The sequence below is a fragment of the Apus apus genome, chromosome 3 (assembly GCF_020740795.1).
Source record: "Apus apus isolate bApuApu2 chromosome 3, bApuApu2.pri.cur, whole genome shotgun sequence".
Lineage (NCBI taxonomy): Eukaryota > Metazoa > Chordata > Aves > Apodiformes > Apodidae > Apus > Apus apus.
The window spans coordinates 77,755,625-77,775,928 of NC_067284.1; the positions used below are offsets into that span (position 1 = coordinate 77,755,625).

At 47.4% G+C, this 20,304-nt stretch overlaps 1 protein-coding gene across 5 annotated transcripts in view; it reads right to left on the minus strand.

Moving 5' to 3' along the window:
• The window catches only part of TJAP1 (tight junction associated protein 1), a 39,821-nt gene extending 26,891 nt beyond the window's left edge, over positions 1-12,930 (minus strand). For 2 of the 5 annotated variants that reach the window (XM_051613620.1, XM_051613616.1), the window contains exons 1-2: positions 12,806-12,930; positions 11,686-11,760 (exon numbers count right to left, since the gene is read on the minus strand). The gene's annotated coding sequence lies outside the window, so the exon portion shown is untranslated. Of the gene's footprint in view, positions 1-11,278; positions 11,553-11,685; positions 11,761-12,602; positions 12,780-12,805 lie in introns of those variants that run through there. The other 3 variants (XM_051613618.1, XM_051613617.1, XM_051613619.1) reach the window with 3 other exon arrangements.
• Positions 12,931-20,304: the final 7,374 nt, after the last annotated feature.

The window sequence follows — 20,304 nt, forward strand, 5'->3', positions numbered from 1 at the left end:
AAAAAGAAAAAAAAGCCCAAGAATTAGCCCTTCTTCCTCCTTAGCCGATGTCGCATCCCTTTCATTCCAGCTCCCTCACTCCCTTCCAAGCAATTGGAAAACGACAGCAGAAGGAGTATTTAATCCTGAACCAGACCTCCCTTTTTGAAGCCACGGCCTATATTGCATGACAGAGATGAAATGCCCAATGACTGTACAAATTTAAATGTTCTATTTAATAAAAAAAAAAAAATTCCACACAAGCCATCTTTAGACTTACTTATATTTTGCTACCCCTCATGTTGCCACAGCGTATATTGTTCAGTTTGGCACTGCAGAACAGAGGAAGGAAAATGAAGATTCAGGCAACACACTTTCTCTCAATACCCAAACTCTAAAAGTCATGTACAGAGTAATGTAAAGTCATACATACTTCTGGAAAGAGAGTTGTCAGGGACCAGTCTGGTAACAGTAGCTCTGCAGCAACTGATCCAGAGACCGTGACAAGAGCTCAAAAGCAAAAACAATGCCGTAAAGCCAGAGAACTTCTGAGACCCAATTATTTCATGCCTGCTACTGTTTCAGGACCGCAGTGGGGAGGTCTTCTGCAGTACACTAACTTTAATATGGAAATGACTGACAGGTCACAGAACTTCAGGCTACTAGAAACTGCCAGACGGGAAACTGCAAGTCCCAAAGATCAAAGCAAACTGTAATAAAGCAAACAGGCCAGGGCTTTACCCAGGACACTGAAGATGCTCTGCTTTTCCTTCCACAAGCCTTGCCTATGGGCTGCACATACTGATGCTGCCAAAAAGGACCACATTTGCCTGTGCTGAGCGATTGAAAGACTTACATAAAGAGGACAAGGATGGCTTGCATGATAGGGGCATAGAAAACTAGTGACCATTTCTCACAGACATCATGTCAAGGATCTCAAAATAAGATGCATTTGCATCTTGATCTGCTTTCACCAAGCTTCCCATCTTCATCTCTTAAGGTAAACAGCTAGAAAAAGGAAGCTTTTCCAGAAAAAAACTGAAGTAGTTCAGCTGCAGCGCATAGGGATAAGAATATCTGCCCATTGACTGGGGGAAGAAGCACTGCTGCTCAGACTAAATCCCAGAGCCATTCCATCTCCAGGCAGACATCTCATGCATAGTTTTTACTGAGCACAGCTTGATGGCACAAGCCATTCAATAATCCACGGATTGCCAAGAGCACACGGGCTGCAGGGAGGATGAGCCAACCTTAATTGGCCTTATCGGTGTAAATTAAACCCTACAACACACCCAAGCACATAGCCAGTTCCTTTGGAGAAGCAGGCATGAGTTATTTTGCTGCAGCTATAAAGGAAACATTGCTGCTAGGACATGCCCCTGGAGTGACTGTGCCGCTCAGCTCTCCTGCTGCATTCCTGGGGTTGTTTAGCATGGACTCAGCTCCAGCTTTTCCACAAGCAAGAAGTCTGAACCCTGAATGCCATCTGCAAACACAGCCAGACTCCACCTCCTGCATGCCTGCAGGCCACCAGGTGTGGCCAGGAATGGCACAAGCTACACACTAAACACACCTTTGATGTGGAGCTGAAAGCATGTAGCCAGGGGGCATGAACAGCACGCCGCCCGCCGCCGTGCTGACTCCCAGTGCAGGAATGCGGCTGCAACCACAGGCCAAGGAAGGCAAACACGTTGCATTCCTCACCAAGCAGGGAAGGAAAACAAGCAGCAAGCCCACACACCCACCATGCTGACACCCGCCACGCTCCTCACGCATGCCAGCCCTGCCACTGCCAGGACCCCAACAACAGCTTCAGCTTCAAACTCATTTGTGGGAGAGACCTCGAGTTCTCCAGACAACTTCTCGAGCCACGGGGCAAAAGAAACAACAAAGTCGGAGAATTCTCAATTGTGCATGCAAGCGAGGGGAGAAGAGCCACCACCAGGGCTGGCAAGTAACCACGGTCCAGAGCAGGAACAGCTCTGTGCAGTAGCCTGGGAAGGGAATTTCCCTGATTTTTCCTATAAGACAAGGGGCAAATGTAACACTGACACTTTGTTGAGCTGACAGGGCAGAGATTAAAAACTAGCTGACTTCAGGCATCATGGGTACTTGGAAGGATACAGGCCTTTATGCACCCCAAGGAAACCAATCTACCTTAAGTCAAGCAGCTTCTCAGAGATGCAGGCACTTTCTCATTATCCAAAAGTCCTTTTGTAAACACTTGTCACCACTGCCCACATAAACAGATCCAATCTTCATTGTACATTGTTCTCCCCCTACAGTGCTGACACCTGTCACTTCCATGATAAAGAGAACAGAGACTTGATGTACAAAACCCCAAGACATCAGATAACCTCTTGTCTCAGACCCTCAATATTTTAGAGTTGCAGACTCTATGCTTTAAGGCAGAAAAAAATACTCCTCCCCCTTCATGTGGTGCTCCTGAAAATTCCAAAGCTTTTCAAAGAATTCACAGTTCCCAAACATTAAGTTACTCTGAAAGGAAAAAGATGAGGATGCATCAGGAGGTGAAGTTGTCAGCAGTGTTCTCAAGTTTGTGCAATACGACTAAATATCAAACCCCTCCTAAAAACCCTAAAAAAAACACTGCCCAGTGCTAAGGGCCAACTGTGAGACTTAATAGCTAATGCTCTCTCCGCACCAAGTAGGAAAGCCAACACTGTCACAAGCACTGTAGCAAGAACATAACCCATGTGAATCTACACCAGTATCCCACAGGCTGCCAAAAAAGAGCTTCTATCTGCTGTGCATCACAGTGTAGGTTCTGAACTTCAGCAAAGAACAGGGATGTCAGAAAGGAGCAAAAAAGACAGAAACTATTTAACACAAATGGATCTAGTGGAACACATATTTCCTTCTACTTTCCAAGAAGCAAAGAGCACATACATGGAGGGAGCCCTGTGCTGTCACTGCACAAAACAGTGTCAAGCAAATTCAAACAGCATGGAGATAGGGCTGAAACACTGTAATCTCTGGGGAACCTGGAAGAGGAAAGGTCAATGTAGCCACAAGCTCCAGAAACATGCCGATACATCTAGCAAACTGCCAGAGCATGGATGGTTTGTAAAGCTGTGGCCCAGCTGCTCCACAATCCACACACGCATTTCAAGGCCATCACCGAGGGGAATGTTCTGGTATTAGGTAACAAGAACAGACCACATGAGGTCCAGCAGACTTTCCCATGGCCATTAAAAGTCAAGGCCTCAAGGTACCTATTCCTTTCTAAGCCAGTAAGGTAAGCTGCTGCAGTAGCTCTAGTACTTGAAAGAAAGAGGCATGAAAGGCCAGATTTACCAATAGATTTATATCCAAAGATATAAATAGAAGCCTGGCAGGAATTACAAAAGCACCCAGACAGATTAGGTGTCTAAATCACTGCATGCAGGAGAAAGGGCTTCTCCACTTCTAACCACTCCATACCTCTCCAACCCCAGCCACCACAAGAAAAGTCATTTCAGAGAGGACGGAAGCCCCTGCTGCTCTACAAGTTGCCAAAGGCCACCCCTGTGCAATCCACTTGTATGGTGATGGCACCCAAACTCCCACAAGTCTCAACAGTGCAACCTGCAATGGCTGCAGCTCTCGCAGAATGTAGATCTGCCCGATTCCCAGAATAGGAGCGGCCTCTTCAGCCTCTCCTTTCCCTTCCCCCACTACAACTTTATTTTTCATAGACTTAATACTGTTTCAAGGCACAACCCTCATCCTGCCACTGGTGGGCGGGTGAGTGGGGGAAAGGGGCCCTTTATAATTGTAGTGTTGCAATCTGCCAGCCCGGCCAGGCGGCCTGTTCCCGCCTGCACTGTATTAAATACCTTATAACTGATTACACCCCCATGGGGCATGATTAGCAGTCTTCAGAGAACAAAGTCTACTTTCATAAGAATAAGAACAGACACGTACTGCTAACCTACTACACAGCTGGGCAGGTGAAGAAACAGGGAAAAAAAAAAAGAGGGTGTGTGTGGGGGGAGAGTTAACTGTACTGCTAGCTCTGTTCTTTCTTTCCCTTCCCTATCCCAGCATCTCCAAGTTGAGATTTCCACCGCCCTGAATTGTTCCCTTCAAACCTACCCCAAAAGATTCAGGTAACACAAGCTCATAAAGAAACTGTTGCCTGTGGACATTGGGCAAAGAGGAGAGGCTTACCTGGAGAGGTAAGCCCTTGAGGCAAGCAGATTGAGCTTTGCTGTGGATGACAGCAATTCCTTCACACTAGTTCCCAGGAAAAGGGAAGGGTGAATTCCAGCAGCAGCATCAAAAACAAGGAGAAAGAAGAGAAAGCTTGAAATATGATCACATACCTACACACCTCTCTAGCCTCTGTATATATCTGAAAAGTCTATGTAACTTAAGAGCAAAGCATCTAATTCAATCTGGACGTTAAAAGCTCTCCAGAAGCAGGTGATTTATTTTTCTTGTGGGGAGAGAGGACGCAGCAAACAGGAGGAAAGCCCTCTCTGAGATAGATAACAGGGATCCCCAAACATACACAGTCCATATGCGTTGCCGCAACAAAGAACCAGCCTGATGGAAACTTAGCCAATCTGACACGAAATGACCTACAACTCATTAGCAGGTGCCTTCCAAATCTCAAATGCCCACACAAACAGCCACAAACATTATTTGGTGCTATCTGGCCTCCATCTCAACAAAGCACAATCAGACTCTACAGCCTTTCACCAAAAGGAGTAAGAAAAATGGAGGCAACTCCTAGGCTCAGCAGTTCCAGCTACCCTCCCAAAACCTACAACAGAGGAGAGCAGAGTGGGAAGCTCCAAGAAAATGATCTTTTTTTTCGGAGGGACATCTGTGCAGCAGCTTCAACAAAATAGTAGGAATCTTTCTAACTGTGTCGTTTTGGAAACACATCACCTGCTTTACCTAGAGCCCATTGGCTTTGCCCCTGGATGCTCATGGTACAGACTGTAAGCACTTATGCTCAGCTAATGCATCTGGAAGGGGTAGCCTTGCTGACACATTCCACCCAGATGCTTACCCAACCCACCCAAGAAAGGATTTCCTGATAGAGACACCAACCCAGCTAAAAATCATCTACTTGTATCTACTTTATGCAGCAGCTGATCCTTCAGCCAGCACATGGGAACTATCTGAACTGTACTGTCTGGTCTCATTTGCACAGCAAAATCTGTATATCCTCTTTATTAAAGAAAGACCTGAAGGCATCAACTGACTTTAGGCTCTGATGTACTCGGCATTGATGTAAAAGCATCAATACATTTAGAGTTATCAAACAGATTGTGCTTCCAGGGTTTGGACAAATGGGAGGTTTCTTCATAAACACAAGTTAGTCATTAGAAGCTCCAGGAGATAATTTAAATTATTGCAGCTAGCATAAAAATAGTTTTACTTTGGGAGTTAAAAGTTGCAAAGCTGTAATAAATCCAAGCAACACAGTAAAACTTTTATAAAAGCTGAAAATTAGTTGTGAAGTTTCATACGGCCTCGTATAGAATTCGATTCTGCTACCACTAAAGGGAAACCACTGGCTAGCAAAAGGGAAACCACTCTTCATACTGTAAAAAAAATACTAATCCTAGTAGACAGGAGTAGTATTGCTTGCATTTGGTGTAAAATACATAAAAATAACAAATAGATAAGGACAATTTAAAAACACCCAGCTAACAAAGAATTGTTCAATCCCCTGCCATACAGGGCAGCTATCAGTCAGGCATCTGTGCGTGAACTGGACTGCTGCAATCCAGCACTCTCCCTAGCCTGCTGTACCCTCACAGTTTCCCTGCACCCAACACAAGAGTAAATTGCCTTCCACTGCAGAGAAGCACTCCTGCTATTCCTACCGGTATTCACCACCAGGGCAAGAGAACCTAATTTAGCCCCGCACGGGCCTTCTGCAAACTGCTAATCCCCAATACACAGCTGTTTTTCAAATGTATGGGCATGAGCAAACCATAAACGATTTATGGCGCGTGGCAGGAAGACTTCTGGCTCCCTGTGTGGGCGGGGTTTTGGGACAAGATCATGCTTGGACTAATGTTTATATTGCACATTGTCAGTCGGGTAGTAAATCATTGCTGGAGCTGCATAGTAATACAGCTCTCCCCACCCAGCTGGAGCCTTGAAGATACTGAATCCTGTTACAGCCATTTCAGATACACCTGGGGACCTATTGACAAAGGCATCACCTAATCAAAGAAAAATGGATACATTTATATGTAGACTCTACAGAAATTCTGCAACCCAGCAAGGGTGACTTGCTTTTAGGAAACAATCCAAACTGGTATGACACGCTTCCCAAAAATGACACACTGTAGTAGCTCTAGAAGAAATTGCATCAAGTGCCTACACAGACATCTACTAACAGTGTAACACTAGCAAAATGCAGTTAGCTGATAAGATTCTTCTAAGCAAAGTTTTAATTTCCCAGTATTTACATAATCGTAGTTCAAGCAACATTTAGAAATTCAATTCTAAAAGTTCAACAAGTATATTTTGCATACTTCAGTGAATGAGATGCTCTCTGCTCAGAAAAATGAAACCGCTTAAAGGTAGCATGTGAACTTGAAGTCCATTCTCAAGAAAGATTAGTTAAAACAACCCTAATTTTAAACAAATCTCCTGCCATTTCCCTTTATTTTCCCCCCATTGGAAAGGGCTGTGCACACAATATACTGGGTACAGTTCTCCCACAAGTAAAAGGGAAGGTTCTCAATAAAGAAAAAACTATAAATAAAAACACACACAAGAAAAAACAGAACAGTATAATTAACTGCAATCACTTTTCAGCTATGTGAGACAGGCCAGATTGAAAGTCCTCTCCCTAAACTATTTTTAACCTTCCTGTTGGGGAGCAGCAGAGTCCTCACTAATGAACAAAAAGGATGCAGAGTGAAATCTGATTTAGGAGACAAGGAAGCAAGGCAGTTTTGGGAATTGTATAGAGCTCATGTAGCAAGACATATCCAGGTCTAAAGGCAGTTACTCTGAGAAGCATATGCTAAAATAATGGTCAGAAACCTTACTGCCACAACGATTATCTAATTATTACCTTGGAAAAATAACTTATGTTCTTTTGAAACAAACGCTATACAGTAAAACTTGCCTAAGGCTTTTTATGAGCCTAAGTATAATTCCCCAATAGTTAGAGAAACTACCTCATCTGTCCCTTTTGATTTCAAAACCATTCACGCATGAGTGTTACATTAATGCAGCTGGACAACTGAGATGTTAAACACAAGAGTAAGAAAATCCAGTTATGACTCCTACAACACTGCTAAAGCCAGCGCAATCACTGAACCAAAACACAGACACAGAACTCAACCAAAGGCACAGTAGTCTCTGTGGGACTCTCAATTCTGTATTTGCTGACTCCTAGAAACCAGAAATTTAATGCAGCTCTCTCTTGCCACTAGTAGCAGGTGGGATCCTCTGTGACAAAAAAAACAGCCTAACCCTTGCAGTAAACCTTACTTTGCAATCCTGATCCATTTCACTTTCTCATCATCACAAAACTGCAAAAGTCAGTAACCCTTTACTCACAGCCGTTATGCCTGCCACAAAAGGATTACGTTATGCCCTAAAGCACCTGTTGTTCTCAGGACAGCCCATAGTGAGGGAATCCATACAGGGATCTCAGAGTTTGCATGACCTGCTCCTAGCTCTGAAAATTCCCCCCATGCACTCTTCCCTTCAGGAATTCCCCTTGCGCTTAGGCTGACATTGCAAACAAACACCTTTTCATACACATCTCCTTTGCACCACTGCCACTTACCCCCATCACACCGAACTTATGCCTACTTGACCAAGCAGCACTGATGATTCTCTTAATTCTCAACAGATTGGACATGAGCTCAGGACACAGACTGTGTCTTCCTGGACATTGAGGGTGGTGCTACAACATACCAGAACTCACTTAAACAGCCTTCAAGCCCTTCCTTTCAGCCACCTTCCAGATTAAAGTCCACTACAAGGCTGCAACGTGGAGAGGCCAAACTCCACACATTCTTTTCCCTCTTACAAGCAAAGGTAGGAAGCACTTTGCCTGCCCACTTGGTGTGAAGAGACAACACTTAGATGTCTTCACATTCATAAATAAGACTGTCCTTGCCTATGGACTGCACTTTCCTTCCAAGGATCCTGCTCCTCACCAGCTTAAAATCCTCAACTAGCAGGCCTAATCAGAGGAACTGGAGTGCTTTCGGGCTTTGTTTTTTGGTTGGTGGGTTGTTTTTTTTCCCCTAATGGAGTTATCACAAAAAAGAAAGGTTAGTGGGCAACCTAGCACAGCAAGTAAGTGTGATTCAGTACTTTGCCTCTGACCCAGGCCAATACCAGGTGGTTAAGACGATAGAACAAGAAGCCCCAGTGGACAATTACGGAACAAACTGCCCTTTCTTCAAACCTTTACCTGTTAAAGATTGGGTTATGTCTGAAAAATACACCTTCTAAAACAAGTTGTTTAGCTAAAGCAAGTCTCAACATTTCCACTCCTAAGTGCTTGATCTTTTCTGAATCCCGCTCAGCTCTTAGCCTCAGTGCTATTATGTGGTAGTGAATTTCCACAGATTAGACATCATGTGAAAATACTTTAAAATCATTATTCAGTTTGATGCCTATCAGTTTCACTGAATTGCATTCACCTCAACTGAAGAATACATTCCAGCTCCGTCACCTCTGCACAGCAGTCTTCCTCAGGCTTGGCACGCAGCATTGTTGAAAAGCAGAGGAAAACTGAGCCCACCCAAGTGAGGCTTATCCTGCATTCCAACCACTGCAATGCTGTTCTCACACTCCTACATGGCTTTCCACGACATTTCCTTCCTAAGCACAGCTCCCAGGACACCCTGGAAAGGATGGCTCATGTCACACCAAAATGAGACAGCTTGCAAGCTGCTGCTCTTGGCCCTCTCTGTCTGAGCATATTAGCAATGAGACCTTACATGAACATCCTGACAATAAAGAGAACAACTGCCAAGTCTGGAACAAATAAGGGAGGAAAAAAAGAGGACAAGATTAATTTAAGACAAAAAGATACAGCCAGATAAGGCATTGTAAGCCATGGAAACAAGCAAACAGTTCCTGGGAAGGAAGGGAGGAGTCTCAGGGTGCCCATTTGCCTTAAACAAGGTAGGGCCTGACTTGCACTCTATAACAATTTCACCACACTACAGAACACACAGGACAGTGGATCAGACAGGGGTCTTTATTTTGAAGTCATGCCTTGGAATATCCTTTTCATCTCACCTCCACTGAGCTTTACTAAAGCATTCAACACCACAGTATCCAAGCATCTTACTGGCACTTGTGGACTTCTCAAATTCCCAATAAGATGGGTTTTAATCATATTTTGCAACCAAAGAATGAAGAACAAGAAACTAATGATCTGAACACATTCACACAACAAATCTGTGGCAGAAATTAGGTATCCTACACTGCAGTTCAGAATTCTGACCATACGGCCATCTTTCCCTTCCATCCAGCTGTAAAGGTATTTCAGTTGTAAAAAGTAACACTCTTCCTACTACAGTTACAGACCCAGCCAATCTAGACCCAAGAAAAAAGCCCTCATGCAGGGGAACTGGCAGGGAAACAGGATGGACAATTTAATGCCCTGAGGCATTAGCCCTGCTGGCACAGATTACACACATAGTTCCTTTGTAAAATTTATTTCAGAGAGAATCATGTTGCCCTGTGATATGGTGATATTGCCCATATCACCATATTGCTAGTGACTTGAAATACAGCTAGCACAAATACCACAAGAACTCTCTTTCCATAGCTCAAGGTCTCATACAAAAAGGGGATAACTTCCCAACCAAAGCCTTCAACTAGTGAGTACCCAGCTTCAGGATCTTCAGTTTACTCACAAAGCACAAACCAAGTCGAAAAGCCATGAAAATCTGCACTATTATGACAATCCCAGTTTCTGACAACCCCAGTGAAAAGAGATGGGTCAAAAAGGTGTCTAGCCAGATTCTCATGTCTTAGCAGAGGAATCCTGTCCGCAGTCTCATTTGGGATCCCTACATGTTGCACTTCTCTCAGCAACATGAAATACAGAGGGTTATTATTAGCCAGCACTACATTATTCTTGTCACATTATGCTGTAAGAGCTAGGCCCTTGCTAGCAAGGACACAACACAGTTAATTTGTTATGATCTAATCTCCAGAACTATTTATTGGGACTACGCTGTAGATGTGGTGACACATGGAATTCTCACCAAATCCAGTTCTCAGTGAATCCTCCACAAGACACAGCAGACATTTTAACAGGTTAGAGAGCTCACCTTCAGAATAAAACAGCAGCCTCCAGGACTCACAAGCCTCAAGGCTATTTAAACAACTACCAAAAAAATACAGCTGATTTTTACTGATGCTTGTTTATTTAACTATTGCTCAAACAGCCTGGCTTTCCTCACCTTTTTAAAAGTACTTCTTATGCCACAGCAGCTGCCACAAATCCTGTGTTCAAGTCAGCTTTGGTACCATGCACATCAGTAAAACCAATTTTTTGACCAAAAATCACTCGTCCCATCTGACTTTATTTAGGACAAAAAGGGGACAGAGCTGCAAACGACTACACCTCTTTCAAAGCCACAGTCTATTTTCCTTCCATATTATGCTAAATGATTGTACTTAAAGTAGACAGATATAAGAATACAGGTTTTAAAAGCTGCAAAGCAAGTGACTTAGTAGCAGTCAACAAGTTACTTGAAACAGATTGGAAAAGAATGCAAGGTCATCTTTGGGTCAGAAGGCTGGTTTGGGGAGGCAACAGGTCTTGGCATGTAACTCATCCCCTCCTGACCCAATGCCTTGTTAATATTAAAGATGAAGATAGCCATGGGCTGCACTTTGGAACTCAGCTCACTCTGCTGAAATGCATGCCCATGATTTCAAGAGCACTGGGTGCCTGGGAAGGAATGAAAAGCAAAAAGTTCCTGATACCACAGCTAAGACCTGTTACCTTAAATGCTGATTTAACACCCAGAAGCTGAAACACAGTATGCAAACAACTGTTAGGGCACATGTGCTTTCTGCAGGGATTCACTAAGAAGTGAAGAGAAAGGAGTTGTATTAAAAGTGATCTGACAAGTAAATGAAAGACTAACAGCTCAAAGGACCCAGTTTCTGGGTACCAAATAGCTGCTCCTCCAAACTGGAGCTCAACAGGAAGTTCAAGACCAGACAGAAAGGCAAGCAGGACACCTGCCCAACCCATCAGTTAAAATACATGTAGAAAAAAGTGTGGTGGAAGAAATAACCTAACAGAACAGAGGATCACTAGAATTACCTAACTTTGGCATCACAATTATTGCAAGGGTGTGATCATCGAAAAGGATTTCATTTGGATCCTGGCTGGGTGGACTTCTTGCCATTACACCAAGAACACAGTTACTTCAGTACTGGCAGAACAGAGTTCAGACTGCTTCTCCGGATGACATGTAGAGAGCATTGGCTTGCATCTTTAATTGAACTTTTCTTCCCAGGAGCTCTTTCTGAATTTTTCAGTGTCACTCTCATTTCATTGACACCCCTGGCCTCTCAATTCAGGCAATGCAGGCCTACTATGATGCAGAGAACACCACAGAGAAGGACAGTTTTTCAGGTATCTCGTTCACATTCTCAAAAAATTCAAAAAATAGTGGAATCAAAAGAACACAGTTAGGCTCAGCATCAGTTTATTCCTGGTTTTCTTACCTGCTGTCTGATGCTTCAACAAAGATTCTTTGCTTTCTCTTACACAGGCCTTTTACCCCAGTTCTCTCTCTGAATCTGTAAAACAGAGATGCATACCTCTGAAAAGCTTTCTCTGACACAGAACTATCTACATTTGAGGGATGACTGTTTCAAATGGACACCCTCCACCTGGCATCTCTCAGATCTAGGTCATTCTCAGCCTTGCCAGACTTGCACATCATTTGCACAACCTGATGCCTACCAATGCAATCTCCTGCCCATCTAAAAATCCGTTTATCAGAACTCAATCTTTTACTCTGCTTCACGGTGTGTGCTGAAGCCCAGGGCCAGACACAGTTCTCTGCTTATTGTTCACCTGTTTTTCTTTCAAGTCTTCCCATGTTCCCAAAGGCTGCTCACTAACTCTATTGTAGGAAGCATCCCTTGTAAGAGAGAGAGTGTCCAGGCTGATAGAGAATTTCCCATTCCTCCTGCCAGGTTTGGCACTGGGGGACTACTGCTCCCTCCTTTCCACCTCTGCCTCTGTCAGTTATACTCCAGTTCTTGAACACACACAGACACACAGACCCCAGCCCAGACTTGTTCCACTTTGCAGCTTCCACTCCAGCCATGCTCCCTGCACAGATACTGCTTTCTCAGCCCCCACACCCCCTACCTCTCCATCACCCAGACAACGCGACGCCCTGCCTGGACCCCGCTCGGCCCGCCGCTCTGCTCCACGCCCGCTCCGTTCCCCGCCCCAGGTTACCACCCCACATCCCGGGAGGGACAGCTCCCTCACGCCCCGGTGGCACCACTACCGTCTCCCACGGGGACGACCCCTTCTCTGGGGCCACGGCTGTGGCCCTCCCGCCCCTCCCCCCGCCCCGCCCGCCTGACTCCCCCGCCCACGGTGCCGTCCTCCCGGACCCGCTGACCTGGGGGGACTGGAAACCTCCTCCCAACCCCAGGCCACACAGGGGAACAGGGAGAGCCCGCGCTCGCAGGGCGCCGGCCCGAACCCCGCCCGGGAAGGCCAGCGAGGCCCGGGGGCGCCAGGAGCCCCACCCGGGCCCGGACTCGGTCCCCAGCCGGTCGCGTTCCCCGCTCCCCTCTCCCGGGACCCCAGCCCGGCTCTGACCCGGTCGGGCTCGGCTCCACCCGGGGTCCCAGTGACTTTGCGGCCGGTTCCGCCCCGGTTCGGCCCCGCCTCGAGCCCGCCCCAAACTTTGCCCCCGCTCGACCCGGCCCCACGCTCTCCCTTCAGGCCGCCATTTTGCCGCGGGGCACGCCGGGTAATCCGGCGGAATCCCCACGCCGCGGCGCCGCTGCGTCATCGGGCAGCACGCGGCGGGGGCGGGGCCGGGCGCGCGTCGCCGGCCCCCCCGCCCGTCCCCGCGGCCCCGGGAGGGGGGGGGGGGGGAGGGGCGGCCGGGCCGGGTCCCGCCCGCGGGGTCACGACGCGGGGCCGTGTGCGGGGACACCGGTGTGCGGTGAATCTCCCCCGTGAGACGGAGCGGCTGAGCAAGCGCCGCCCAGGGCGTGGCCAGGGAGGGACCCGGCGCGCCGGGAGCCGGGTGTCCCGGGGACGGAGCCCGGTGGGACGGAGTCGTTGCGTCCTAGGATGGTTGAGCTGGAAGGGGTCTGCAAGATCATCTAGTTTGCAACCCCCCCTGCATGGGCAGGGGCACCTCAGAATCGCAGAATCACAGAATCACAGGAGTTGGAGGGGACCTCGAAAGATCATCCAGTCCAACCCCCCTGCCAGAGCAGGATCACCCAGAGCACATCACTCAGGAACCTGTCCAGGCGGGTTTTGAATGTCTCCAGTGAAGGAGACTCCACAACCTCTCTGGGCAGCCTGTTCCAGTGCTCTGTCACTCTCACAGTAAAGAAGTTCTTCCTGATATTCACGTGGAACCTCCTATGTTCCAGTTTGCACCCATTGCCCCTTGTCCTGTCACTGGACATCACTGAAAAAAGCCTGGCTCTGTCCTACTGACACTCACCCTTAACATATTTGTAAACTTTGATGAGGTCGCCCCTCAGTCTTCTCCAAACTAAAGAGACCCAGCTCTCTCAGCCTTTCCTCATAAGGGAGATGTTCCACTCCCTGAATCATCTTTGTGGCTCTGCCCTGGACTCTCTCAAGCACTTCCCTGTCCTTCCTGAACTGAGGGGCCCAGAACTGGACACAATACTCCAGATGTGGCCTCACCAAGGCAGAATAGAGGGGGAGGAGAACCTCCCTTGACCGACTAACCACACCCTTTCTAATGCACCCCAGGATGCCATTGGCCTTCTTAGCCACAAGGGCACATTGCTGGCTCATGGTCATCCTCCTGTCCACCAGCACCCCCAGGTCCCTTTTTCCTACACTGCTCTCCAGCAGGTCAGCCCCCAACCTGTACTGGTACCTGGGGTTGTTCTTCCCCAGATGCAAGACTCTGCACTTGCCCTTGTTGAATTTGTTTCTCCCCGCCCAACTGTCCAGCGTGTCCAGGTCTTGCTGAATGGCAGCACAGCCTTCTGGTGTGTCAGCCACTCCTCCCAGTTTAGTGTCATCAGCAAACTTGCTGAGGGCACACTCTGTTCCCTCATCCAGGTCGTTGATGAAAATACTGAACTGAGTGAGCAGTACCGACGCCTGAGGGCCTCCACTAGTCACACACCTCCAACTAGATTCTGTCCCATTGACCACAACTCTCTGACTTCTTCCTTTCAACCAGTCCAGTATCCACCTCACTACCTGACCATCAGCAGCACACTTAGACCAGGTTTCTCAAAGCCCTGTTCACTGAGATGTCTTCAAGCATATTGAAGGACATGGGATGGGCTGACAGGCTGTTCTGCTGCATGAGAATCATGCAGAGTCCACTTGCCCAGCTGAGGAAAGATGCAGAACCTGTTCCTGCCTCTACATTTGCTTCTGGAGGCTCCATCAGAGAAGCTGAACTGCAGCCCTTGGCCCTCCAAGGTTACACAGTTGAGAGCAGACCTTGAAAAGAGGCAGTTCAACCCCTGAATTGAAGAAGATGACAGAAAAGAAAATAGTATAGGCTCGTCACAGCAATTAGCGCCTGTGGGATGTGCTCAGGACCTCAAAATGGGTTCACAATAACTGCAAGGGATCTGCTGTCTTCAGGTCTTTGCCAGCCAGGACAATTCACTGGGATCTTCTACTCCATTTTCTACCCTTGGGACTTCAAGAAGTCAATACATTTTAATTTTTAACAAAATTGCCCCATTTATTCCACTCGGAGCTCACACAGGTACTTTGTCCGTTGCCCCTCGTGCCTGGTGCATAGACTTACCCTCTGCTCGTTTCTTCCACAAACATCTCCTGAATTGATTATTCACATGCTAAATAATGGACCCTAGTCCAGAGAAATCTGTGTGGTTGAGAAAAGTCCTGATAGTATTTGGATGATGTTCCTCCACGTATTACATTTACGAAGCCTTCAGGTTTACATTCAGGTAGTACCAGGCTTGCAGTGCTGCAAACTCTAAATGGTCCCTTCTCTTACACAATAGAAGACAGGTGCTCAGCAGGACCCTGCTTCCATGACCTTGGGAATATTGTGCAAAAACGTCTGCTGTGCACCCAGCAAGTGCTGTCTGCACCATGCCATGCGTCAGCTAGGGATATTTCAAGAAAGCCTTCAGTACTTGTGTGCCCATAAATTCTCCAAATCCTCCCTGTGCCGGAGTCAGATAACAAGCAGGAGGACAATGGCTCCAAGAATCCAGGCTGCCCATCTGCTCTGTACTTCCAGATTCTTGCTTCCACAGCGCCAGCTGATGAAATTTTCATAGCTGATGAGGTTTCTCATTTCCACTGGGCCTTGCTGCCTTGAAGCCTTCACAGTTGTGGTCTGTTCAGGTTTCCATGGATGTGCACTGATGGCAGCAATGATTAGAGTCCTTTGCTTTCTTTTGATGACCTGTCAGAGTAGGATCTTGAAGCTTTGTGCAAGTCTAGGTGAAATAAGCCCTCCAGGAAGGAGTTTTTTTCAGATGGTCTCAGCATTTACAACTTCCATTAAACTCAGGCCTTTTCAAAATCAAATCCCACAGTCAAAGAGCCAAATGGAGACAGGAATTGAACTCAGGATGCCTGAACACCAGTCTCCTGCTGTGAGCACTCAAAACTGTACTTTCCTCAGATTCTAAAGGCATTGAATCCCAGTCCTTATACCTTTATCAGAACACACATATAACCTGCCTTTTCTGGTATCCAGTATGCTTGGGAGCTGGAGTCTGCTGCCCTGAGCCCAGAGATGAGACATGATGCAGAAGCATGACGTTAGCTTACATTATATTCATTTATATAACACCATTAATGCCAAAGCGCTGCTCCCTGCTAGAGCCAGTTGCTCTCTAAAGCTTCTGAAGTTCAATTAACAAGCACCAGGTAACCTAACACTTGACTCCCAATAATCCCTTTATTTTAAGGGGCCTCTGGCGGATGTAAAGCCCTCAGCAAACAGTCCTGGAAGTACATTTGAGATTCTCTCAAATACCAACTGAATTTATGACCCTTAGTGAAGAGCAGGAAGGAATATCTTCAAAATACTTTCCAGCTGGCAGCACTTTATATAGATCCCTGTAACTGTATAAAAGGAACCCCTGGAGGGGCAGGTGCCACCCCGTGGAGGGACAGATCCCTCTGAAGTGCCTACAGTCTTGACTGGTGAAGAAGTGGACGTGAGAAGTAGTGCCTCCCCATCAGAAGAAAGCAGTGCAGAGTTGGTCGTCTCAGGTTCCCCACCAACCCAGGTCAAGCAGGGAAGAAGGTGAGTGCCAGACCACCCTTGCTGGCTCAGAGGCTGTCACATGCCTCAGAGTTGCACGAAGTCTCATTTCCTTCTGCTTGGATGCTGCAGTCTTGGAGGGACTCTTAGGAAACACTTACCTCCTCTGCTACTTCTCTGGCTCCATCTGCACGAAGAATTCCCCACTAGACCTCAGCTAGGAAAAGAGACAGAAGAGGTCTCATGGATGGGCTGAGCCCACCATGAAAACCCAAGTCATATTTTGAGCAGATCTTGCACTCTGGGGCATGCCAGTTCAAGAGGAGCCCAGCATCCAAAACCAACAGGATCTCAGGAACAGTAAGAAGAGTGAAGCACAGCCAGCCTGGGACAGCCAAAAAAGTCTGTGGATGCAGAATTGATCAGCCAAACACAACCTGCCACTATGTCTGGAGCATGCACCTACCAGAAAAATACAACACACCAGTAAAACAGTTGCTAACAGCACCCTTATGTATATTCAGTCCATCCAGCTATGTAAAGTGAGGGTTGGGATTTAATTTTGACATGAAGGTATGACCCAAAAAAACCTCCTGGAGTTTTTTCACAAGCAAACACTTTGCTGTCCGGATCTTCAGCAACAGCAGCTGAATAATAGAGCTGTGCTGACCCATCCTAACCCAAAGTGTCATTTATCTTACAGGACTACCTGAAGACATCCATCATGGTTCAGATGTAGTTGTGTTGGGCACAGAAAGACAGGCAGACACAATACCCTGCCCCGAGGCTTGAATTTCAGAGTCTCTTGAATCTCTCCCAAAGCATTTCTGCCAATCTGGGATGGAGGATGAAGGCAGAACTGGAGAACAATGACAGGACCTACCGTCACAGTACCCTGGAGCTTGGCACTGCTTGGTGGGTTCATGCCATCACAGGGGTTGAGCAGAGAGGGATGCACAGCTCCCACTGGTATTTCAGACATACACAGGAACGCTTTCTCCCAACCTGTATATCTGATGAGTATGTTGCACATCAACGCTTCCCCAAGATAATTGCTGCCCATGCATGTTTTGAATATTTATAAATGCATATGTATAAAAATAGAATAAAATAAATAGATATCAGTGACCCCTACTGGCCATTCCCATCTAGCCATAAAATAGTGCAGCAACAGCTGGCTCTTGCCTCTTGCCCTACCCTTAGTGCAGTTGTCCATTGTAGGGCAGGGAGTGCAGAGCCTGGCAACAGTGAATTGGTACTCCCTGCACTTGCTTTGCACTGGTTGCATCACTCCTGGGGGCAGGGAGCAGAAATCAGGGTCTTCTGGCCTCAAGTAGTTGGTTGTGGCAACCCCCTCAACCCTCTGATTGCCACTGGCTCCATGCCACTCTCACCTGGTGAACCAGTCCCTGTACAGGTGCTTCGAACTCTTACTCCATGTAGTGCCAGGGCTCTGCAAGGGACCATGCACCAGACTGACCTTATGCAGAGTGTTCTGCTGCAAATAGGCTGTTCCCAGCTGGAACCCATGCCGTGATACCACTGCTCCCCAGGAAGAGCTCTCTGCTGGAGAAGCTGTTCCAGCACTGCACAGTTTCTCTTCCCTCCCCAATGGGTACTAAATCCAGCAGGGGTGCAACAGAGACTGAAAGGCAGTCATCCTCCCACGCCAGCAATTTAGCATGGTAGAGTGGAGGGAAAATGCATATGTGCCTGAGGGGCAGGAGGGCTTCTCCAATGCAAGACAAAATCCTATGGGAATCAAAGACTGAAGTTATGGTGTCAGCCTCAGAATGAGACTCAGGGGGATCTGCCTCCCTTCCCTTTTGTCAAAATTTGTTTAGCTTGTCATGCTAATAAAGTATTTGAAATAAACAGAGTTAAACGTATGTGGAGAGGAAGAGGGGGAATATCTCACAGGAGCAGAGTATGCAGGGAGGTGGCAGAGGAGTTGGGTGTGATGCTGGATCTCCCCCGTGTGCACAGGCAGAAGGGGCTTCATCCAGGTTTGGGGCTGAGCCCACAAGCGAGGAGAGGACACCGCACACTGGAGTGTCAGGGTCAGCACTTCACCAGGCTACACAAACTGGGAGAAAGGAGCTGGTCCCATAAGCTCTTGTAGGGTAGAAAGGGACTCGAAGACTGTTTCAGGTAGAAGCACGTGGTCATGTGTTGTCTCCCAAGGAGCACTTCTGCATGCCTAGCACACTTCTCCAGCTCAGAGAGACTTTTTTTTGTGTGTGTGTGTGAAATCTGCAGCACAGCTCTCCCCGTGCAGCTCTTGTTGTTTATAGCGACAGGTCCAGGCAGGCCAGGGAGGAATTACCTTTCCCTAGGACACGCTTGGTGCTTGGCTGAGCACACTGCTTCCCTGCTTCATGGGAGCTGCTGGAGGCCAAGGAGCCAGTCAGTCTGCAGTTAGACTCCCCCCAAAAAACTCGTTCACATCTCCTGGGGCTGCTAATTATGGACTCCCCTCCTCTGCACCCAGGGTTCAAGACTTTCTAAGCACAGGCAGTAGTTTTCTGAAATGACCTTGAAATTCATTGCAACAGGCTTTCCTCCCAGATTTCCCTGAAAACGCCAGGAGATGCCAACCTCTGTAAATACCCAGGAGCAGGCTCAGAGGCAAGCACAGAAGAAGTTCAAAACATTCGGTTCAAGCGACGCCCTTTAAATGCTTGGGTGCTCCTGGTAGGATTAAGAAGTTTCATTGCTAGAGCTGCCAGCTGGAGGGGGAAAGGGAGGTGGCTGGAGGTGGGCTTTGAGGCACCCATAGTTTTGTGCCAGCAAAGGGAAAGCCTGGCAGGTATCTCCTTCCTGCTCTGGTCCTTCCTGGCAGTGGGAGGCAGGCAAGGGAATGGGTACATCCGCTGAAGTCTGTGCCCTTGAGAGAGCCCTGACTTTAGCTGTCACATAGACATGTGGAGGGAAGCCAGAAATAACAGGGCAAAACAAGATCCTACACCTTCTCACTGAACGCATCAGGATTTCTGAAGGGGGTGACTCAGTCTTTCGAGTTGTGGCTCAAGATAAGACATCTTTTCTTTGGACACGCTCTACATATACCTCCATCTTTTTCCTTCCCTCTTCAAGTGCAATTCCTTTTGTCTCCAGGATTTAATCTTTTTTTTCCCTTTCCTAGTGGCTCTGTCCTATCTTGGATAGAAGTACCAGTGGTGTACTTGGACAATCTGTATCTCAAAATAATGTGTGACTTAAGTTTACTTTTCCAGCTCCTCACAGCAGGTTTGGAGGCTGCTGGGTGCTGAACTCAAGTCCATTGCAATGACACACGCAGTCTCCTACACTCAGAGGATCTGTTTTAGTGAAGCAGCCCAGCAGTCAGCTTTTAGCTAGACCCAACAGAGCAGCTGCAAGGTTCAGACCCCCATCAGGAAGCAGCAGTCCTGATGATGAGGGACTCCTTGCAGCTGGTTCCGAGCAGAGAGAAGAGGCAGGCTAGTGGTGAGAGGTTGCAGGGAGGCTGACGCTTGGCTCTGAACATCTGGAATCACCTCTTCAGGACATCTCACAGGCACCATCAGAACATACAACTAATCCATGCCTCCTTAGCCTTGGTGATGGAAGACACCTGCTGGGCCACCTCTCTGTCCAGAATGTGGATGGTGCCTCCTCATGCCCAGCATCCTTCCTCTCTCAGGGCTGCGTCAGCATGGCTCAGGGGAAGGTGCAAGCATTCCTCTGAGCAAAATTACTGAAGAACCTGCCCTTGTGGAAAGCCGCTCCTTACCCCATGGCCTGGAGCTGATCTTCAGTATCTTGGAGCAGGAGGTTTTACAGCTCTCCAGAGTTCATTTCTATTTATTGTCACTAGCTATATAAATGTCTAGTCATTTTTGAAATGAATGCCTTTTCTTGTCAT